Source organism: Rhinolophus sinicus, chromosome 17 (genome assembly GCF_057876585.1).
Source record: "Rhinolophus sinicus isolate RSI-liver-muscle chromosome 17, RSI-T2T, whole genome shotgun sequence".
Lineage (NCBI taxonomy): Eukaryota > Metazoa > Chordata > Mammalia > Chiroptera > Rhinolophidae > Rhinolophus > Rhinolophus sinicus.
This window is the reverse complement of record NC_142517.1, coordinates 189,374,100-189,398,931: the sequence shown is the minus strand read 5'-3', so window position 1 is coordinate 189,398,931 and position 24,832 is coordinate 189,374,100. Positions and strand designations below refer to the sequence as shown.

At 37.4% G+C, this 24,832-nt stretch overlaps 1 long non-coding RNA gene across 1 annotated transcript in view; it reads right to left on the bottom strand.

Moving 5' to 3' along the window:
- The window catches only part of LOC109445101 (uncharacterized), a 220,119-nt gene that overhangs the window by 131,130 nt on the left and 64,157 nt on the right, over window positions 1-24,832 (bottom strand). The window lies entirely within an intron of this gene.

Genomic DNA, 24,832 nt, shown 5'->3' with positions numbered 1-24,832 from the left:
CAATTTACATGGCATTAAGTGGCAATGTTAAGCAGACAAGAACCCTCTTCCCACTTCTCCCTTCCTTCTGCAGCCTCCGGGGAGCCAATTTGGAAAAAAATCACTTTTAGGAAGGCATGACTGAATATGCTTGTTAAGAAGAGAAAAATAGAGAGGAACAGGCAGAGAAGAAAATGGTTTGTGGGTAATTGAAATGTGGTGATAAGATTTCTATTATGTTCATATTTTCTATGTGGGGCTTGATCACTACAAATCAGTAGTCTCAGTATATAAAAGCACCCCTTCCCTGGAGTGAAAAAACAATCAGCTCATTAGGGAGGGTGGGTACAATGCTACTGTTTATTGCTCTCTTTTCTGAACTTGAAGGAAAAGTTATCATTTTGCCTTTTATTTGATGTTGGCATTACCCTATTAAGAAAATAATAACCAAGTATCAACATGGTTCCATGTCTTTGGGGGAGAAAGAAGAGTGATTTTGTAGACAGTACATCCACTTACAGGCACTGCAGCAACACCGTTGTTTGAAAGTAGAAAAGTTACTCATAAAAGAATTTTCTTTACAATGTGTAGGAGGGTAAAATAAAATTTAATCAGTTTGAATTTGATTCATATATATCTGTGTTTGCTGAGTCAACTGACAGAGAAGTCTAGACAACATTGTTTGTATGGGGGATAAGGGGTGAGGAGTAGCCTTGGAAATAACTCATCCATAGGGAGGAAGTAGCTGGCTCAGGAAGAAGACTGACTTTATCAGTGAGAGAGGAGAAGCTGTTATGAAAGTCATGCCTGGCTATGGCACTAGGAATTAACTCATGTCTGGGACTTATGTCTGGATCCAGTGGAGAGCAAAGATGCTGTGAATGAAAAGGAAGTGGATTTTCATTAAAAACTCTCTTAGGCATTGTATTGCTGGCAGTCACACCAGTACTACTCTACTAACAGAAAGTGGTGGAACCGAGGAAAGAGTCTGATGACTATCTGAGGCACTCAGAAAGCTCAGGTGCCTGCAAGGATCCTCAGAAATGATTGGTAGAGGTGGAAGACTTTAAGAAGCTCAGCTCTGAACAAGATGGGTTGAATTATCATTTAAATCAATCTACTGTAACAGGAGAGAAGGCAGGATCTCTATACAGATGCAGGAAGGTGGGAAATGTAACAGTGGGAGTTCGTGCAAGTCTACTTGTTTCCATTTCCTTGGTAAGAAAGGAAATTAGTTCATCATGGGAGAGGGGGTAGAGGTGCTGAAGGAATGAGAAGAGAAGAGAAGAGAAGGTTTGAAATAATCATTCATAGGAGAAGAAAATGTAGTCTGATTCCTGGGTGGCACTAAGGACCCACTTGAGATTAGTGTTTGTGAATGAAAAGTGAACCAGCCTGCAGGTTGTGAGTCCCTTTCCACCAACTCTGGACTCCACTATACCTCTGCTGATGGAGGAGTATAAGTGGAGGGACCGGGTGGTTCCCAGAAGCACATGGAGCTCAGGGATCTGGTAGGATCCCATAGTAGGGCATCCCATATGTAGGCTTTCATTCAGCACTTCATGGATATTATGACCAACATCTCTGCAATTCTTTTGGTTGGTTGGTCTCGACATAGTTGTTATTCTTCCAGACCTCACATCTGAGTTCTAGGTAACAGGAAGAAGAAAGGCAAATGGCAAAAAAATGTCTGTCTGCCAAGAAGGAGAAAAGGAAGTAATTAATGGAAAAAGAAAACAAATCTCATGAGAGTCCCTAGATGAAATAAGTGGACCGAAAGGAATGAGTGGGCAGCCTTGGGGGAAAGCCTCTATGGCGTGATGAGTTAGAAGTGTTTCACCAAGAACAGGAAAACCTTCCAGGGCTCACCATCTTATTTGTACCTGCTTCTAAGCGGTATGAGAGAGAGAATAATGACACAGGGAGAACAGTCTCCAACAATGAATGATCCAACTGTCACTGTGATTGATCATGATGGAAAGAGAAATAGCCACCTAAAACATCTAACCTAGGAAGAAAAGCACAGGAGAGATAATGACCTTCCGATTGCTAATGCTGTGGATATACGAGTTCAGACAATTAAGTTCAAAAACTCATCCTAGAAAAAGCACTACATACCTCATTGCTGAATATCACTACAGTCACCTTCGAAGTACTCCCCTTGGGAAGCTATGCACCGATGCCAATGCCTAGTCCACCCTTCAAAGCAATTTTGGAACTCTTTCTGGAATGGCCATCAGAGCTGTCGTCGTATTACCCTTGAGGTCCTGAATGTCATCAAAATGTCTTTCTTTCAATATTTCCTTCATCTTTGAGTGAAGAAAGAAGTCACTGGGGGCCAGATCAGGTGAGTAGGGAGGGTGTTCCAATACGGTTACTTGTTTACTGGCTAAAAACTCCCTCACAGACATTGCCCTGTGAGCTGGTGCATTGTCGTGATGCAAGAGCCATGAATTGTTGGCAAAAAGCTCAGGTCATCTAACTTTTTCACACAGCATTTTCAACACTTCCAAATAGTAAACTTGGTTAACTGTTTGTCCAGTTGGTACAAATTCACAATGAATAATCCCTCTGATATCAAAAAAATATCAGCAACATCATTGCAAGAAGTTCGCAAACTTAATAGTCAGACCTCGTAGAACATGTTAGGTCTAGGTTTTCTCTCGTGCACCTGGGAGCAAAGGTGAAGATGACTTCCAGAAGCAGGCTGGTGAAGTGTGAGGTAAAGGCAGAATTTACACTAAGTGTTTGTGGTTTTTGTCACGAATTAATGCCTCACCCAAATTTGAGAGTCCCTTCAAAATCTGTGAGCAACTCCATGGGGATTAGCTAGATCCCAGAACAGAAACAACAAATTCTGATAAATAACTTTAAACAAACTTACGGGGGAGAAAATATAGCTGGAACCAAACCTATCAATTATGATTACATACAACCCTGGCTGAATTCTGAGAAAGAGGTGATAGGAATATAACACAAAAATAAGATTCAGAATCCACTCTAAAAAAAGCACACAAAAAACAAAAAACTGTACCCTATGCAATAAGCGGGAAGTTTCCCATGAACATAAGAGACACAAAATCTGTGGGGGGAAAAAATCACAGATAATTAAATAACAGAATGAGATGAGGGGTGAGATTGTAGACACAAAGAAACAAAGAAGAAGAAAGCAAATGTCAGTATTTTTAAAAGGAGTGAGTCATAAGATTAACTTAACTGCGTGCTGCCTAATTTCCACCTCAGAAGGATGGAAGTTAAAGAGTGCAAAAATATGCTAGGTAAATGCTCAGGAAAACAAAGACCAAAGCACCATGGGAATGTCAGGTAAAGTTTGAACTCAAGAGAAAAAATGTTAAATCAGTAAAATAAAATAAAAAAGAGTCATTGAAAATGATTTTTTAAAAAAGCAATACACCATGACAATGTACCAGTCAGAGATATCAGTGGATAAAAGAAAAAGAATGTTCAAAAATGGTAGTATATTCTCCCTTATTAGCCTATACCAGGTCAAGTAGGGAAGATTTATGGAGATTTTAGAAAATCTGATATGATTATTCTGGCTAATCTGTACTGAATACAAAGAATATACTTTCTTTTGAAGGATCCATGGAGGATTTAGGGGGGGGGTAAATGATTGTATGCTGGGTCAAAAGAAGAAAAGTAACTGAATTCAAAAGGTAAAGCTATGACAAATTGTATTTGCAGACACCAGTGTAATAAAATGATTAAAATATTTTAAGAATCACTTGAAGCAAACTAGAATTTATAAAACAATCCTGAACATTGGGGTCAAGAAGAAAAAGAGTGCAGAATTTCTAGGATATATACTAAAAACTAATTATAACTGGTAGTTTAGAACCTTTAATTGAGAAATGAAAAAATATGAATTAACTATTAATCGCAAAAATTTAAGAAGAAAACAAAATAAACCTATGTAAAGTGAAAACAAATTATAAAGGCTGCATAAAGATAACATTAAAATTGTAAAAGAACTAGAATAGACCCATAAAACTAGCATTTTGTTTCTGGAAACAAAAAGAATAAAGTAGCGAAATACAATGATCACTAGCTAGACTTATGAAGTCAAAATAGTGAAAGCACAAGCATACAAAATGAAAAATAATTAATGGGAAATAACCACATATACAGGGAATATGTATAAAACAAATAATAAAAGTACCATGCAAATTACAATATAAATGAATTTCACTATTTTGGATAATAAAAAATTATTTCTAAGAATCAGTAGTAATATAACTTAAAAATTAAGAGTAAAGTTACCATATGACCCAGCAATCTCTCTTCTGGGTGTCTACCCCAAAAATTTGAAAACATTTGTTCGTAAAGGTACATGTACCCCTATGTTCCTTGCAGCAATATTCATGACAGCCAAGACATGGAAACAACTAAAGTGTCCTTCAATAGATGATTGGATGAAGAAAGTGTGGTACATACATACAATAAAATACTAAACAGTCATTAAAAACGATGAAATAGGGGCCGGCCCGGTGGCTCAGGCGGTCGGAGCTCCGTGCTCCTAACTCCGAAGGCTGCCGGTTCGATTCCCACATGGGCCAGTGGGCTCTCAACCACAAGGTTGCCAGTTCAATTCCTCGAGTCCCGGAAGGGATGGTGGGCAGCGCCCCCTGCAACTAAAATTGAACACGGCACCTTGAGCTGAGCTGCCTCTGAGCTCCCGGATGGCTCAGTTGGTTGGAGCGTGTCCTCTCAACCACAAGGTTGCCGGCTCGACTCCCGCAAGGGATGGTGGGCTGTGCCCCCTGCAACTAGCAATGGCAACTGGACCTGGAGCTGAGCTGCGCCCTCCACAACTAAGACTGAAAGGACAACAACTTGAAGCTGAACAGAACCCTCCACAACTAAGATTGAAAGGGCAACAACTTGACTTGGAAAAAAGTCCTGAAGAACACACTGTTCCCCAATAAAGTCCTGTTCCCCTTCCCCAATAAAATCTAAAAAAAAAAAAAAAAAAAAAAAAAAAAAGATGAAATATTGCCATTTGTGGCAACATGGATGGATCTGGAGAGTATCATGCTAAGTGAAGTGTCAGATGGAAAAGGACAAGAACCATAAGATTTCACTCATATGTGGAATATAAAACAGAAAGTAACAAATGAACAAAGAAATAAAACTCATAGACAAGGAAACAAAAACTCATAGACACAGACAATAGTTTAGTGGTTACCATAAGTGACAGGCAGTGGGGAGAGGATAAAGGGGTCAAACATATGGTGACAGAAGGAGACTAGACTTTGGGTGGTGAGCACACAACACAATATACAGATGATGTGTTATAGAATTGTACACTTGAAACTCGTATAATGTTATTAATTAATGTTGCCCCACTAAATTTAATTTTTAAAAAAGAGAAAAGAAAATCAGTTGACTAACCTTCGCCTACCAAAAAAAAGCTAAAGCCCCAAATTGTTTCAAAGATAAATTTTCCTAAGCTTTCAAGGAACAAGTTATATCCATACAATTTAGACATTTAAGTGGTAGAAAGAAAAAGAAATCTCCTAATGTTTTATAAAGCTAGAATATCACAGACACTCAAATCTGAAAATTTAGCATAAACACAGAACTCTACAGGAGAATCATATTTATAAATGCGGTGGCAGCAAATCTAAATGAAATATGAAGAGATAGCCCTCAGCAGTATTTTGCAACTAGAATGTACCATGATGAAGATGAATCAGTTTCAAGAATACAAATATGATTCACTTTTAATGAAATCTTTTTAGTTTAGTGCAATGCAATAGCAAATGTTTGTATATTCAGAAAACTAAATATAATAACCTGATAGGCATCAGTTGAGTTTGTTTTCAGTACCTGAAACAGGGTGGGGCCAAAAAACTCAGTAATCAAGATAAATACTAATAATATTAACGCAAAACTCCACGATAAAGAAAATATAAAATTTTAAAAATTTACTCTTTAACTATAGTTGACATACAATATTGTATCAGTTTCAGGTGTGCAATATAGTGATTACCTTACAAAGTGACCACCACGACAAGCCAAGTACATTGCTATTAGGATGTTATTGACTACATTCCTTATGCTCTCCGTTACATCTGTGACTCATTTTATAACTGGCAGTTTGTACTTCTTAATCCCCTTCACCTTCTTTCCCACCCCGCAACTTCTCCCAGTACCAAATTTTAAAAGAAGGCAAGGTCCAACCCTGCACTTACATGACTCACCTCACCCATCCCAGCCCTGTTGAGAAGATACTGGAACACAGGGAGCAGGGTTGCTGCAGAGTCTGGACTAGAAGGGGATGCCCAGACCTGACTTGAAGGTGTTCTGAGCTGCTGGTGGTTCTCTAGGAGATTAGAGAGGGGACGCTGTGGGGAGTTCAGTCCTCTGAGGAAGGCTGATTCCCAGCTGGTGAGGGTGTTTTCAGGGAACATTAATGAGACTGTTCCTGGTCATATGTGGGGGAAATTTTTAGAAACTAGAAACTGAAGCCAACTTCAGTTGTCAGGGTGAAGAAATTTTCCTGGGGAATAGTGACAGGAACAAAAAGCAAGACAGGAAAAAGAGTGTCTCTTTTTCATTCTGTAATCTTCAGAACCCTTCTAATAATTCTAATGTATAGACGACAGCCGAGAAACTTGATAAAATAGAAATATGGTTTTTAACATCCTAGATCTAGCATCATAAAGGAGAGTATAAAAAGGAAGGTTTGAAGTGGAGAATCAATGATATAATAATGACTAATACTTGGAGCTTGGCAGTGTGTGTTGATTTGATCAATAGAATGTGGGTGGAAGTGACACTGGGACAGTTTCAAACTGAGACCTTCAGAGACATTGCATTTTTTTTTTGGTCTTATTCTCCTGTACTTCTGCCATCTGCCATTAAAAGATGTCCTGGGTTTGAGGATAGTGTGGAGACACATGGAGAAGACCTAAGCCCAGTAAGCAGTCTGGAACCAAGCCCAGATGAATTAGCCAAATTCCATTGGACCCACACAGACGTCAGAGTGAAAAAAAAATAAATTTCTTTTGGTTATAAGCCACTGAGATTTTGTGACGGGCTAATATGCTATAAAACTTAACTAATATATTCAGTTTCTTATCTATAAATGGGTTTAATGATGCTGTTTATTTTGCAGCTCAGTGGGACATCTGCTGAAATAACATAAATCAAAAGGGGACACGCATGGTAGAAAGAGACTGAGTAACTCACAATATTCTAGGGAGCCTCATCAAATTTATTTGACTGGGGTTTTGGGCCATCTCTTTCATTGCTTCTTTTTTTTTTTACTGTGGTAAACTATACATAACATAAAATTTACTACCTTCACCATTTTTAAGTGTATAGTTCAGTGATATTAAATACATTTATAAAGTTCTGCAACCATCACCACCATCCATTTCCAAAACTCTTTCATCTAAAACTCTATTCCCATTCCCATTAACGTTAATTTCCCATTTCTTCCCTGCCCCCAGCTCCTGGTAACCACCACTCTACTTTCTGTCTCTATGATTTTGACTACTCTGAATACCTAATGTAAGTAGAATTACATCGCATTTGTCTTTTTGTGACTGGCTTACTTCACTTATCATAATGTCCTCAAGTTTCATCCATGTTGTGGCATATATCAGAATTTCCTTCCTTTTTTATGGCTGAATAATATTCCATTATAGATAGACAATAGATAGATATTGATAGATTTAAATATGATCACATTTTTATTACCCATTCATACATCACCGTATACTTGGGTGCTTCCACTTTCTAGCTATTGTGAAGAATACTGCTGTATATATAGGTGCACACATATCTCTTCAAGATCCTACTCTCAATTCTTTTGTGTTTATATCCAGAAGTGGAATTTCTGTATCATATGGAAATTCTATTTCTAATTCTTTTGAGGAAATGCCAAACTGTTTTCCACAGCAGCTGCACCATTTTACATTCCCACCAACAATGCACATGAGTTCCAATTACTCTATGTCCTCACCAACACTTGTTATTCTGTTTTTTGAGGTAGCCACCTTGATGGGTGTGAGGTGATATTGTAGTTTTAATTTGCATTTACCTGATGATTACGGATGTTAAGCATCTTTTCATGTAATTGGTCATCTGTATATCTTCATTGGAAAAATGTTTATTCAAGTCCTTTGCCCCTTTTTCACTGCTTCTTTTGTATTGGGAAACATGAAAGATTCTAAAGGCAGTTTAAAGTAGTGGGAACTCCACTTAAATGGAAGTTGGCTTTTATTTTTGCTGTACTTAACCTCTTTAAACATCACCCTTTCTTTTTTTAGTAGCTTAGTTTTCTGATTTGCAATTAGTATACAGACATACAAAACTTTATGAATTCTAATACAACACACATGGAATGCTTTATTTTATTGTACATAACTTCAAAATTTCAACTTCGTAACAAAAAAAAATTATTTAAAGATCCATGTCTCCTTCTTAGCAAATGTTGTGCCCTCACTGCATGTAACTAAAAGCATTGCTTCCCAAAGTCAGTTTCTGCTTTGATGAACTTTTCTTCTTCAGAGCAGAGACATTTAATAATGATTTTTAGCAGCTGCTTCCTCATTTCCAACATTGACCCTGCCGTTGTATTACTTCGTCCTATTCCATCTGCAGAGTAATTTTCTAAAGTGTCCCCTTTTCCTGTGTTTAATTTGAAATTGTGCAAACCTGCCACATCTATGTTCAGTTGTTAATATTATAAAACAACTGAAGCTCTGAAGTAATAACAGAATACTTTATCTAAGGACTGAAAACACTTTCATCGTTCACTTTTTGCTCAAAACTAACACTAAATAATATTACCCACAAATGAAATGAAAGCTTTCAGCAGCTTAAAGGATAATTCACGAATATTATGTTCATCTATTGTCATTATGGATACTGGCAATTTGGGGCAAATAATAACTTTGCATAATAGCCCCATATTTGGAGCTTATATTTTGCATAAAAGAGTTCATCAGGTTTTATGGAAATACGTACAGTTTTGTTCTGCATCAGCCTGAGCATGATTTAAAGAAGCAAACTCTCAGCATCAGATGAGGGTTCAATAACTTACCCAAGATGATATGACAGCCTCATCTCTCCCTGCTGCCTCCTCTGAGTTGTGTAGTAGCATCCTGCCTGTCCCTGGAGTTTACACAGATCACATCTTACTGACTCCATTTCTGGGGGGGTGGGGGGGGAGGCCTGTTTGGATCAAATTATTCTCATTCTACATCTTTGCACATGGACTCATACGGCCCCTGGCACAAGACCCTGAGATGTCGTGAGGGTATCTCAGTCTCAGACACAGGTAAGGACAGTGAAGTGGGTCGTCCTAAAAGCAGTGTCATGGATTTGAATTTATTTGACAGGGTGAGAGATTGCAACAATACCAGAGGGGAAGAAGTAGGGAGCTCAACATAGATGAATTATTTTAGGCATAAAGAGATTATTGTGGTGAGATTAAGAAAGATTAATCCAAAATTATTACAAATAAAGATTCATGACACACCAACAAACTGTATATATATATATCATAGTCAATTTCTACAAACTATAATATTTGATTAATCAAAGTATCCCATTTCCCAAATTTACTAAATAGCAAAACAAAACAAACATGATCCTGTTTTCAGAGACAAATTCTTGAAACTGCCAGCTTTCCGATGAAATATATACAGTGCTTCTAAGGTAGGGAATAATTTTAACTTTGTAAAATGTAGATATATAATTGACAGGTGTGTGTGTGTGTGTGTGTGTGTGTGTGCGTGTGTGTGTGTGTGTGTGTGTATGCCTGAAATTTATTAATCTTGCAATAGTATTAGAAGAAATACTTCTATTTTTGGGAGGCTTTTCCTTGGAAGAATGTGGATGTTAGAGTAGAAAATTAGGTAATTTCTAATAAGTGATCTATATAGGAAAATCTTGCTTGCTATATTAAAGGAATAGAAAGAATAATTCAAACAAATTTCCCACTTGCTTGTGGAGCTAAAGGTAATCTGACAAAAGTTAAATACAAGAATTTCTCTTCATTAAATCGAAAATAACTAAAAGCATTTGTTCAGTTTGACTTCTGTCTAAACTTCCCAAGAATGATGGCATATCATATTGGATTTCTTTTCCCTCCTGGCAAAGCCAACTGTCATCATCATAGACTAATTGAGAAACACTTCAGCTAACTAAGGCACAAAAGTGCTAATTTTCTTGAAGTCATTAATATTTATTGGTGTACACATTCATTGCTTCAAAAAAAAAGTATCCCCCTTTTAGGTTCACTGTGCAAAGATTAAGATAGGTAAAGAATAGAACTAAAATAGTTATTCAAGCAAGTGAAAGAAATAAAATGATGGATTTTTATATTGAGAAAAAATACATCGTCTTTCTATTTCACTTATTTTATCTTGGTGATGATGATGTACGTTAAAAATGTCATCTGAATTGAATGACAGATGCAAAAGTACTTGTCTCTGGAAAAATGTAAGGAGCCACTCTGGGTAATACACATTAATTCATTCTGTGCTAAAGTCAAGGTAACAGCTGTTTGCAGTTCAGGAGGCAAATGAGCAGTCAGACTTTGTGCTCATCCCCTCTTCAGAGTCTCTGTCATCCTGCAGAATAATCGGAGTGAGCTGTGGCATACATAGATGCCTGTGTAGAATCTTTGCCAAAGAAAAGACGTTTAGAGCATCAAATGTATCAATGCTAAAATGTATTTGGTGGCTGCTTTCCAACCAGTTGGAGAAATTTACAGTAATGATGGGGGGGGGGGGGAGGGAGAATACCACATACTTTTAGAGATAAGCTTACTTTGGTATCCAAAAGTGTACACTGACACTTTGGGGAAATTTCTGGAGGAGGTGACTCATGGAGAGAGGACTGATTTCTGGTTCTCTTCCCATTTCTGTGGCCTCTTGGGTTTAGTGAAAGACAAAGTACAACAGGGATTCTATTTAAATTAAAAGTGTAGTTGGAAGAACAGAACTGATTAATTTAGAAGGAAACAACGTTCACAAAAATAATCTAGGTCTGAGAAAATAATATCATAATTGGGGTATCTGATCAGAATCCCCCTTACCAAGCGAGAGTTGTGTTTAAGTTGCCTAAACTGCCTTGTCTAAGCTCAAATAAATGTTCAGTTCCTTTCTAGCATTTTCCTTTTAAGTTTGAATTCCTTTGTGTATTCATATGTAAGGATTTTGCAGCTTGAAAATGGAAAGGAAGCACTCACACTTCTTTCTTTAGCAAAGTCAAACTTTAAAGAGCATCATCTCTTTGGGAGAGGAATGATTCCATATCCTCATTTTGTTTGCTTCATTAGGAGGCTTGGTTTTATTTCTCTCATTCTTTAGAAACACAACACATTTCTGTTCTGTTTCTCTTCTCCAGAGGTCATGGAGATGGAAGCAAAGAAAGGCAAGTCCATTCTGGCAGAGTCACTCCCTGTACTGTGGCAAATAACCTGAGAACCCTTCATAACTGATGCTTCCAAGTGAGCTGAACCTGACAGGAGCTAGGCTTTCTCCTCCAGGGACATAATGTCCTTAATAACCATCCTCCTACATTATGATCAGCTAACATTTCTGAAATGTGTTTGAACACTGTTCAATTAAACACTTTTACTTCAAAACAGACAAGCCGAATGAAATCTGAAGAGTAGTGATTTAGGAGTTGAATAATTCCATTGATTTAGCACTCAGCCTGTGAGGAAACTCTTAAATCTTTATATTTGCGACTTTCATTTTTTATATTTAAATTTTTAAAATACCAGTATTGTGATTGTGCCAATAATGATTGTCCTGATTTAATTCTGGCCACCATATTATCTTATTGCCTTGGAAATTGTGTTCTAAATGACCACTCTCCCCTTCACTGGGACATATAGCTAGTAAACAAATAAGCTGCTTAGAAACCCTAATGCTAAGCTACTTGCTACATACTCTGGGGTGGAGTGGAGTCAGCAAAAAGATAGAAAGTGAAATCAAAACAGCAACATGATTATGTTATAAATATAAAAGACTATGTGGACTAAAGGAGTGGAGAACACACCTCATAGTATAGTGGAGATTTACATTGAAATTTACATCCATGATTGGGGAAAATGGAAATACTGAGTGTAGAGGACACCCTCACAGGAAGGTTGATGGTTTTTTTTTAACTTTGATATGTAGGTATAGTTACAGCCATGGTGTAGGGAAAATGTATGCTTCCGTAGAAAACTATGCATTGTGTATAGCTCACCCTTCTGCTTTATCTGACTGATTCTGTGGGAGCTATTTTGCAACTTTGTAGATGATCAATAACTGATAAAATGCAAAATAATTCTTGTCTACAGATATGCAAATACTTTTCTGTCCAGTAGAATTTCAATTGACTTTCCTAGCTAGTTTTGTCTTCATTTGCACAATCACTTCAACATTCCTTTACTCTCAATAAGTTTGTACTTTTTGGACTTTTCCTTGGAACTGGTTATAAAACCTTACTGATTTCCTCATTAATGAGTTAAAGAAAATCTTTAACTTGTGTTCACTTACAGATCTATAATATACAAGAGTCATGAATTTACCTTCATTGGAAAATGGTTTTTTAACTGTAGGAAAATACTACACAAATAACACAAAAGTCCTGACAGTTTATTTTGATAAAATTCAAGCAAAACTGTCTCATTTCAATGTGGACCCTTCCCATACATACAAGTGATTTTAGAGCACTTGCTACACTCTATCCTGTGTTGGGGTTATTTGCATACTCAACTACTCTTCTCAACCCAGATTGTGTAGTGGACATTTTTTAGTTGCCAATCCAGCCCCAGCATCAACCTTCCCTTTCTTTGTTGATAGCACCCAGATTTTCCTTTAAAAACCCATCTTCCCTTATGTAATAGCTGGGATTATCCCTATTCAGAACCTCAAGTGTGAGCCCTGACTGGTCTAAAGCAAGCAGCATAGTCCCATCCTGTTTGCCAGTTTATGAACCATATAAACCAAAATTAGCTATAAAATGAAACTTCGGTCTTCATTCAATGTCTGGAGAGAAAACAGGTAGTTTTGGAAGCTATTGGCAGAAATAGCAGCTGGTTCAAGAGGAAAGACAGTCTTACAATGATGCTAACACTAGGGAAAGTGGAGAGAAAACAAAAACTAGATAAACAAAAACAGTTCCCAGATTCTTGTTGACTTTGTCGAGCCACTGTACCAAACCACCCGGAAGCCTACTTCTCCTTTTAGGCTTCGTAATCACGTGAGTCAATAAATTCCCTTATTTATTAAACCACTTTGAGTTGGTTTCTATTTACTTTCGCTATATGAAATATAGTTACGTTTCCTATATGATACAGATTGTGGGGTTTCTGAGATGAGAACCTCTGGCTTGCTATTTTCTTAATGCTTCTCATAGCATGTTTCACAAGAAGGTACTCAAAAAGTGTTTTTGAGTTGTATCATCCTTTTATGATTTTAATTTTTAAAATAACTTCAGTCTTTCCAATTTTTACACTATATTCCTTTCCAGTTGTCTATTAGTATTTTAAAGCCCATTAGCTATCATTTGCCAGTATCTCATTTCCTTTCTTACTTCTTCCTTTATTTATTACAAAATATCTTTTTATTCCTTTGGCTCTTATTCTAAGCATTTCATTTTTTCACTAGTAAAAAAATATCTATGCTGTTTCCAACTAGATTATGAAATCTTGTCCTAACTGCCAATGCTCTTCTATAGTGAGATGCGGCACAGAAACAGTCAATGAAAAATGACCAACCTGGCCTAACCCGTTCATTAGCTTTACCGCTGCCTCATGTAATCCCTACTTTCTTCTTCAATTAGAAACTATCTCATTTGAGTCTAATGTCATTAGAATATGTCTAGCTTGATTTTCGTCAATCAATAGTTTAGAAGAAAAAGAACAATCTCAAACTCATCTGGCTGAAAGGAAGCTTCACAATTGTACAATTAGGTAAATTAGAAAGGCAGTTTTGAGGGCAAGTTAAAAATGTCTGTTGAAACAAAATAATCTGCAGTGTACACCTGAAGCTGAAGCTGAATAATAATGAATGTCAACTATAATTTAATATATATATAGTCACAGGATGTGTAGCACAGCCTAAGGAATAGAGTCAGTGGAACTATAACAACTATATACCATGTCAGAGGGGTGATAGCTTGGGGAAAGGGGGTTATCACTTTGTGAGGGGTGTAAATGTCTAACTATTACATTGTTTTATACACCTGAAACTAATAAAAAAAATCTGCATGTCTGTTGATTGAGATACTTATTTTATCAAACTAAAATACCTGCATTGTTAGTAATAGCAAAAACATGAAAAAAAATACTGAAGTATCTTTTAAAGGGACAATGGCTTAACATATTTTATGAGAAACTTGAATATATAAACAAACAATGGCCAGACCAAGCATGACCATAGAACTCTGGCCTACAAACTCTGCAACAACCAGTGCAGGAAGCCAAGCAATAACCTTTACTGTTATCAGCCCAGCATGGTCAGGACTGGTAATGACTGCCAGCTTTCTAGTTTTTCGTTCCTGCTTCCAACTCAGGAGCAACCAAAGACAAACATGCTCCCCAAATCAATTACATAAAATGCTTTGAGTTAACCTGCCCCCTGCGGCTCCCTGTCTACAACCTCTAATCAGAGTACAGATGAGGTCTTCACATTATTTTCATTACAAAGCTTTGCCACGCCCCTGCCTACTTTTCAGCCTCTGCCAGAAGCAAGTGACGGTAGCTCACTCCCTTGCTCTAGCAAACTCTGAATAAACAGATTCTGTTTTCCTTTGGGTGGTCTTTGCTTATTCCCACATATTGGGGAGCTCCATTTAATAGGCTATTCTATATCCTTTAAAATAATCAGAAGACATATATTTTCAGAGAAAAAGCAAGCCACACGCAATAGGAACTCATACACTTTGGGACAAAATGTAGCACTGTATCTAGCAAATGTGAAGATGACACTACTTTATGACTCAGTTAGTTCACTGTTAAGTATACATTCTAGAAATTTTCTTGCACATGACACCATGTACAAAGATTTCAATAGCCTTATTTTTTGTAATACAAAAAAAGAGAAACAATTCAAATGATCATCATCAAATAATTAGATCAATAAGTTGTGTTACATTCACAAATGGGGCCCTATGAAGAAGCTTCAAAAATTAATAAACAAAAGCTCTATGCTTTAAAATCAGTGAATCTCCCAAACAAAATGTAGAGGAAACACGTTAATGTAGAAGAATACATATAGAATGATATCGTTTATATGCAGATAAAACGAGGCAAAACCTTAAAATATGTAGTTGTGGTGTACTATAGAAATGCTAAAAATATAAGGAAAATCAAAGGAATACTGGAATTAAAATTTACAATAGTGAGGAGGGAGAAGTATAATTGGTAACAGCAAACATACCATACTGTCTTCCAGTATGTATGTTATAAGCTGAATTGTGTCCCCCTAAAAATGTACATGTTGAAGTCCTAACCCTCAGTATTTCAGAATGTGACCATATTTGGACATTGGGTCTTCAAACAGGTAACTAAGCTAAAATGAAGGCACTAAGGTGGGTCTTAATCCAGTATGACTGGTCTCCTTATAAGAAGAGGAAATTTGGACATAGGCACAGAGGGAAAATAATGTGATGACACAAGGACAAGATAATGGCTATCTACAAACCAAGAGAAAGGAACAGAACCTTCCTTCACAGCCCTCAGAAGGAATCAAACTTGCTGACACCTTGATCTTGTACTTCTAGCCTCCAGAACTGAGACAATACATCACAATTGTTTAAGCCACCCAGTCTGTTATGGTAGCCCTAACAAACTTATATGATGTTTACTTATATGATGGCATACAACTACTGAAATTCATTAAACTGTACTCTTAAAGTGGGCAAATTTTACTATGTGTAAATTATACCAAATAAAGCTGGGAGGAGAAAAAAACAGTCCCACACCATTAATAATAATAATAATAATAATAATAATAATAATAGCTATTTCCTAGAGGCTTTGGTCTATCTATCTATCACTACCTATCATCTATCGATCTATCTTATTTAGCTCAACTTCTCACACACAACCACCCTGAAAGAAGTGATCACTGTTTTTCACTTTCACATAAATAAAGCCAAGAAATAATGCTGGTGAACATGTGAGAGCTGGACTTGGCTGGAGGTAGCTAAGTGAGATCTTTTGTTCAGCCAGTGCCAAGTACTGTCAATTTAACGAACCAAATCAAGGATTTATTGAAGGGGACTTATAGGCATTGACTTTATTGTGACAGCAGATGTAGTTTGTTTTCTAAAGCTGAAAAAATCAGGAGTCATAACCAGCAAGTTCTTTGGAATAATCCTTAGCAAAGCCCAGAGCTTTAAAATGAGCCATTTTTTGATATATGCTAGGCAATGTCATTTTAAATCAAACTGTTGCTCTTTGTGCCTAACTTTCAATGAAAAAAACAAAACAAAACAAAACAAAAACCATTGATTCCTAATGGATAGCTTTTCTGTGAGAGGTAAAGCAAGACCAGGAAGATCCTCAGGAGCCTTCTCCAAACAACATACAAATGCACAAAACAAAATAGTGACTGAGCAGCTTTAATAAGGGCTTGTGATTTTATTTGCTTTTCTGAGAGATTTACTTATGATTGTGCTATTTCTTTTAGGAAATAAAATTCATGTCATTTTTACTTCATGGTGGATAGAGAACTGGAAAACAGATCATTAATTTGGCACAAATATTCCTAGCATGTGCTCTACATTTAAACAATAAGATGATCCAATTTCCAGACAGTATGTGACCTTTGTGCCCGAAAGTTCAGTTGAGAGGAAACCTAAGTAATTCTCCTTGGCTCATGAAGATGCAATCATCAGCTTTGTAAGCAAAATGGAAGATAGTAAGTAGGTTGTTTTACTTGGGTTTCTTTTTTTTTTCCTCTTATTCTTTTAAAAAGAACAGAAGCTCTTCCAGGGCATCTACCACATCCAGTTTCTCTCAAATCCACAAGGATAAATCACCCCAGTGATCAGGAAAAGGGATAACATTTTGCTTAAATCACAATGAGCAATCTCTTACACAAATGCCTATAGCATTATACAAATATTGATGAAGGATAACCAAGAAACTGGGAGGAATCTAGAAAACTTTGCTCTGAAAAAAATCACAGAACCAGAGGTCAGGGCAGCTCATTTCAACCAACAGGTCAGTAGGTTAGAGAAAGAGAGGACTGCACAAAAAGATTAGAGAAAAGCCTGGAAGCAACATGTTCAGGTCAGAGTTTTTAAAGCTCAGTTTATGGATCCATCCTTGTAGCCAAAAGTACTCAAGCACTTAACAAAATTCAAAATCAGAAATGACAGATGTTTTCCTCTCTGCATCACTTTATTTTCTGATTTTTATTATTGCAAGTTCAGACAATTAAGTTCACGAACTCATCCTAGAAAAAGTGCTACATACCTCATTGCTGCTTATCACTATGGCCACCTTCAAAATACTCCCCTTGGGAAACTATGCACTGACACCAGTGCCTAGTCCATTCTTCAAAGCAATTTTGGAACTCTTTTTCTGGAATGGCCATGAGAGCTGTCATCGTATTACCCTTGATGTCCTGAATGTCATAAAAATGTCTTCTTTTCAATATTTCCTTTATCTTCAGGTAAAGAAAGAAGTCATTGGGGGCCAGATCGGGTGAGGAGGGAGGGTGTTACAATACAGTTATTTGTTTACTGACTAAAAACTCCTTCACAGACAGTGCCATGTGAGCTGGTGCATTGTCGTGATGCAAGAGCCATGAATTGTTGGCGAAAAGCTCAGGTTGTCTAACTTTTTCACACAGCCTTTTCAGCACTTCCAAATAGTAAACTTGGTTAACTGTCCAGTTGGTACAAATTCGTAATGAATAATCCCTCTGATACAAAAAAATGTTAGCAACATCATTGCAACAAGTCGCAAACTTAATTGTCAGAACTTGGATGTGTAAGCAAAGAGGAATCAGCAAAAAAAACATTTTTTTTTCAGTAAAGAGGTGATCTTGAGAAAACTTGCCATATGCCAGCCAGGTCTTTGGAGTTAATTTTAGACATGACAGCTTGATCAGAACCTCAGAGCCACACTGACGTTTGAGAAGGATGTGTGGATCTTAGAAGACAGAAAGCCAACTCTCTCCCATTATTACCAGTCAGTGGTGTTTGAGGCAGCAAACCACTGTACGCCTTTCCCCTCATTGGTAGATCAGAAAATGTATCATCTTTACCTGTAGGAGTTAATGAGGAACATAAGTAAAATTATCCTTTGGAGAATAATTATTATACCAGTGGTTCACAAAAAGTTCCAAAGGAATTGCCAGATTTAGTGAAAATTTTCTAGGACCTACTGAATGAAAAAATGTGGTTGTGACAAATATATTTAACTTATCTCAATGCCCAAGACTCTGGATACTGACCCATCACATAGACTTTACCCTAAAACAATTTCATCTATTTGTGAAAACAAAATATTATAATAGCCCATACTATTGTCATATTTCCACTTCATTACACTTTTTCTAATTTTCTCCCTGTTAGCTTTATTTGGTGTTGTCAGGGAAAACAGAATATACTTCAATAAATACCTGTTAATGTGATTTGCCCTGTGCCTTAAGTGAAGGAAAATTTATTCTGTGTGTATTTTTATTTCTGTACTTGTTTTTCTTCTATATGAATATATGGCCTTAGATAACAGTGCTTATCCATGGCTTTGCCTAAGATGAAACACTTGTCACCATATTCAGGCAGATTCAAACTTTACAGATTTTCTCCTCAGTTCAAAAGGCTTTTGGGGGGTGGGGTGTCAGGCAGGCATATTTCAAATTGTCAGCCAGTTATTTCAAACCACTGACAGTTTTTCATTTGTAGTCCTCACAAGAGGTATTTTTTAAGGGAAATAAATTTTATCTTCATTAGGTTAATTAAGAAAAGAGAGAGAAAAGTCAGAAGAGGTTAAAATTTTATTTTTTTTTAAAAGGAAGACTTCCATCAGATAAAAATGTCAGGCATTCTGTTTTCTCTGACAGTTAATACCAAATAAAACTAACAAGGGGAGAAAATTAGAAAACCTTTAATAAAATAGAAATATGACACTAGCATTGGTTGCAATATATTTTGGTTTCACAAACAGGTGATATATTAGTTCCTGTCATATATTAGGGCTGTCATAACAAGATGCCACTAAGTAGCTTAAACAACTGAAAGTTATTATCTCACCGTTCTTGATACTAGAAGTCCAAGATCAAGGTGTCAGCAAGGTTGGTTTCTTCTGAAGGCTATGAGGGAGTAATTGTTCCAGGCTTCTCTCCTAGCTTCTGGTGGTCTGCTGGTAAGCTTTCACATTCCTTGACTCATAGACACAATGCCCCAATCTCTGCCTCTCTCTCTTCACTTGGCATTCTCCTTTTGTGTGTTTGTATCTGTCTGTGTCCAAATTTCCCTTTTAATAAGGATACCAGTCATATTGTATTAGAGCTCACCCCGATGACCTCATCTTAACTTGTCTACAAAGACCCCACTTCCTAACAAGTACACTCACAGGTACAAAGTGTGAAAAGCACAACATCTTACAGTGGAACATAATTCGATCCAAGAAGATGTATTGTTGCTTATTTACACTGAAGCACTCACTCTAAGAGCCAACCACTTCACTAGATTATTTATTTGCTTTATTATTACATAAGTGTTAATTAAGCTTTCAGCAGACCTTCATACTTCAGGAAAAGGAGCCTCAGTGGCAAGAAGGTTTTACTATAGAAAACCTCTTGAGCGTGTGATTACTGAGGGGCGTGTATGTTTTTCAGAGCTTCCTTACAGACCTGCAAGTCAACAGTTTTTCTCTTTCGGCAGTGGCATCCAAAGGATGGTGAGCTCTTAGAAGCCACAAGCCTCAAAACAGACAGCAGGCGTATTATTTAGCCTGATGTGTCCAACAGAGCACCGGGAGTCCAACACAGCTTGGAAAATGATTGAGTCTGTGAGTCATCTGCACTGCATAATAAACATGGCTGAAGGGAGCAGTTTCTTTTAGGGTCCTACTTTTTTAGACTTTTTGGGAAAAATATCTATGTTCTTCTATTGTTTCAGTTCTTTCTCCAGGAAGGAAATACTGAACATTTTACAAAATAGTGATGAATCACGAATAGCTTTCCTCTGAAAACTTTTCAGTAGACCTCTGTGGATGGATGTCTTCCCGACAGGTGAGACAGATATTCGTCAGCATCCTCCAACAGGAAACTATCCTCGGGTTTTGTCTATGGTAGTGATTCTTAAAGGGTGGTCGCTAGACCAGCAGTAGCCCATCACCCGAAAACTTGTTAAAAAGGCAAATTCTTGGGCCAAACCCCAGACCTAGTGAATCAGAAACTCTGGGGGTAAGGTTTAGCGATCTGTGCTTTAACAGCCTCTATTCTGAAGTCGCCTCAAAGTTGAGAACCAATACTACCTAAACAAAAACAATCAGATTTTTCTTCATCACGAGCGTTTAGGGGTGTCCTTTAAGTTGTATGTTTGGTGTTATAGGATGCTCTTGGTGTCCTGAAATGTCTTTGTTAAGAAAACTTTAGAATTTTTTTTTTCTGATTTAAAAAGCAACAAGTGCCAGAATATTTTCACTGTTGCCTGTTCAAACTTACTTTGAGAAGGAGAGAATACTCTCAAATGTAGTCATTGCAGAGAAAAATTTCAGACATAGCATCAGTCTTGTTCATCTCATTCAGATTAGAGAAACCTTCTCATAGAAATCTGAGGGCTGATGTGCTCTTGCTATATACATTAAAAAAAAAAAAAATGAATACCATCCCAGACCTGCTGAATCAAAATCTTTGTTGTCAGAGTTTAGTGGTTACCAGAGGGGAAGGGGGGCAGGGGGAAGTAGAAAAGGGTTAAGGGGGTCAAATATATGGTGATGGAAGGAGATTTTTTTTAAATATCATAATGCCTCTTTTATTATTTATCATGGGAACACATTAAAAGAAAGAAAATACAAGATTTCACTGATTGGCCTAGCACTGAGCCCAGGACCTATTATAATAGAAGAAATACAGATGAAAGGAAGCTTAACAGAGTAGGTGGGAAAGAAAGTTCATTTGAGAGAAAAGTCATATTTGTGAATTCCTATCAGCATGGTGGAGACATCGTATAGCATCTTGGAAATTTAGAACTTAAAGACAGTTGAGAGGTTAGGACTGGAGAGCTTTTTCTTACTTTTAATTTTTGATTATAAAGGTAACATGCATCATTACAAAATATTCCATTTTTAAGAGCATAAAGAAGTTAAACTGCTTTGTATTATAAAGTGAGAGCAATTAAGTTTGACTAGGGAGACTAAAATAGAGAAGTAGGGAGTTTTAGAGATCAAGGGAAGGCTGAAAGATTGTAAAGGACATTCATTTTTTTCTTTATTTCTCTGATATCCCATTTCTTCTCATTTTCAGCAGAAAGTGTACAGTATGTGATTATATATGCATGATTGAAAGGGCTGTTTTCCAATCACAGTTAACATGGTATAGAACAGGGGTACAATGAAGAACCCAAAGAACTAAGGCCTTGAGAATTTAAATAAAATACCAAGGCTACAAAGCCAGTAATTTGAAGAACCAGGATTCAAAAGCAGGACGCCACTCCCCAAAGACTCTCTTTTTAGCAACAGTATTATTTTTCGTTATGTTATACTACTGCTGCACTGATCCACATGGAGATTTAGACCTAGGTAAACTGAAGCCAAAACGTTCAGAGGAGGTGAAACTGTTGAAAGAAGATCCCACAGTGAAGTGTTTGGAAATACCCACAGTGAGGAGATGCTCAAAGAAGCTGAAAATAATATAATCATGGACAAAATGTGCATATTACATAAACGACTGGATGAAGTTTCAAGGATTGGAAAGTCAAAGTGCCAAGAGTCGTTGGGGGTTTACACAAATAAAGTTAACAACAAATCCCTTAGAACTGGCAAGAAGAAAGTCACAGATGACCTTAGAAAGAAAGCAGTGTGGAGGGAGGGAAGCAAGCAAGGTGAGAGTATGTGAAACCTAGACTCCAAGAGGTTAAGACAAATGAATGAGAGGTAATAAGTGAGTGTTTGATAAGGAATAGGATATTTACATAGCAGTTTCAAAATAACTCCCAGATCTCCCTTTTCAGAATTGAAGTCCAGTATTCATTCCTCCAGCCACTGTCAGTATTGACAGCTTACATCTAAATAAATATCCACTCTCAGTGATCGCTCTTTCCTGAAGAGAGATGTATCCCCACCACCTCACCCCCACCCCCACACCCCTCACTCCCCCACACGCACAGAAGGGTTATATTTACTACCTGGGTTACACTTACAATCACTTATCGATGTATGCGTATAAAGTCCTGGCCTCTTACCTAAATTTTGGACAATTCCAAGGGCCATCCGAGCTCCAGGTCTGCCTGTGAGTTAGCTGAGGCCTTTGTCTTGACCACCTCATAGCTCAAGTCCTCTCTTTGCCCAATCAAGCTTCTTGCATTCTTTCTCAGGTTTTGCCCCTAAAAGAATGCCCCCCAAATCTTCCTGAACACAAATCTTCATCTCACAGTGTGCTTCCCAAGGAACCCACCCTGCCACTGTGATGGAAAACATATCTGACCTCTCTTCTAACTGTCTTCTCTGGGCAGATAGTCTTACGTAGAAGGTTTCACTGGAAGCCTTAAAAGGTGGGGCAGTCACATGATGAATCCTTGGTCCCTAAAGGATTCCCTGGAGCCTGATTCTACCCACCAACCAATAGACAACAAGGTTTTTCCTGTTCATTTGTTAAACACCTGAGATTTATGGTTATGTGCTGAAACAATCTATACAGGCTAATATGAAACATTAATTATGGACTCATTAGTAGCTAAATACTAAGTAGACATTTTATCCTGCCTCAAAACTGGAGTATTTTTCCTCCATTCTCTTTGCCAGCCAATTGTGACTACTGGTAAAATTAGTCTCTATTTGATTTTGTCAAGTGATACTGCCTTTTCGTCTTTAACTTTTCAGTTGCATAATGGTAATTCTTTTTTTGTTTGTTTGTTTTGTTTTTAAAGATTTTATTGGGGAAGGGGAACAGGACTTTATTGGGGAAAAGTGTGTACTTCCAGGACTTTTTTCCAAGTCAAGTTGTTGTCCTTTCAGTCTTAGTTGTGGAGGGTGCAGCTCAGCTCCAGGTCCAGTTGCCGTTTTCTAATTGCAGGGGGCACAGCCCACCATCCCTTGCGGGAGTTCAACCGGCAACCTTGTGGTTGAGAGGATGCATTCCAACCAACTGAGCCATCTGGGAGCTCAGTGGCAGCTCAGCTCAAGGTGCCGTGTTCAATTTTAGTTGCAGGGGGCGCTGCCCACCATCCCTTGCTGGAGTCGAGGAATTGAACTGGCAGCCTTGTGGTTGAGAGCCCACTGGCCCATGTGGGAATCGAACCGGCAGCCTTCGGAGTTAGGAGCACGGAGCTCTAACCGCCTGAGCCACCGGGCCGGCCCCCATAATGGTAATTCTTAAAGCTCTTCTCCAAATCTGTTTAAAGACATATGAGCAGGCAAAAGGACAACCCTTTCCATTGGAAATTTGAAGTGATTGAATAAATTTCTAATGAAAGAGGCAATATACAAACCATTTGCAAAAGTGGTACACATGATCTCAGCCTTAGATTTGAAAGTAACTATAAACCTATTAGAGTCTGATAGGTAAGACAAATTGAAATACAATGAAATTGTGCTATTCCAAGCTCATGTTTTTCTGATAAATTGTAACTTGGATAAATGACCTGTCTACCACTAACAAGGGACAAAAGATATAGTTCAGTGCAAATCATACAAAATAAATAAGAGTAGACTGCAATAAAAAGAAAAAGGAGGAGGAGGAAGAGGAGGAGGAGGAAGAGGAGGAGGAGGAGGAGGAGGAGGAGGAGAAGAAGCCATATGCTTAAGCCAAAGAGTACAAAGCTATGCACTGTGAGAATATGCATTTTGTCGACTCATTTGAAGAAGGTGTTAAGATACACTTTAAAGAGTAAACTTCATGAAAAAATGTGAATGGCCTGAGAGTTAAAATTTTATGGATATTGATAGATGACATGAGACTCCTGGGTCAGAGGCAAAGAACAATGTATTACTCATACCAATAACGGAAGCCAAATTATCTGCATTGTTTGCATTGATTCCTTGAGCCTAATTCCCACATTGCAAAATAAAAAGGTACAAATGGCACCTACACACACAATAGGTTGCATTACGTAAGCAGACCCGAGTCTAAGGAACCCAAAGTGTTTAAAATGGGTGGTAAGCATGTCCTTTGCTCCAAAGAGAGATATATCTCTATTTTCCAAGGCTGTAATCAAACCTCTTGGTTCCAGGGGAAAAACAATCTCTCTCATCCAAGGCTGTTCACTATACAAACATTCTTGAAAGATAGTCTAGAACAAAGGGCAGTCAGTGCAGTGATCAGAAACTATACAGAAACTTGAGACCTATAGAGAATTGTGTCCCAAAACCCCTGAGAGGAAAGCCTTTTCTATGTTTACACACATTACACAACATAAAACTAATATTTTATGTAATCAGTGTTTTTACGTGCTTATATGAAAAAGTACAGAAAAGTATAAAGAATAAAATATCAGTGTTTTAGTTTTCATATTGTGCTTAACATCAACCAGAATTATCCCTTCATTTTATAATATCTTGATCCTTTTTAGAGGATAGAATATATTCCCCGAGAGCCAAGAAGATTTGTACAGTTTTCCAAATGTTCTGTTTTCCTTTAATTTCTTTAACACCAATCCAGTCTCTTGGAATTGTATTCTCAGATCCTACCTATGT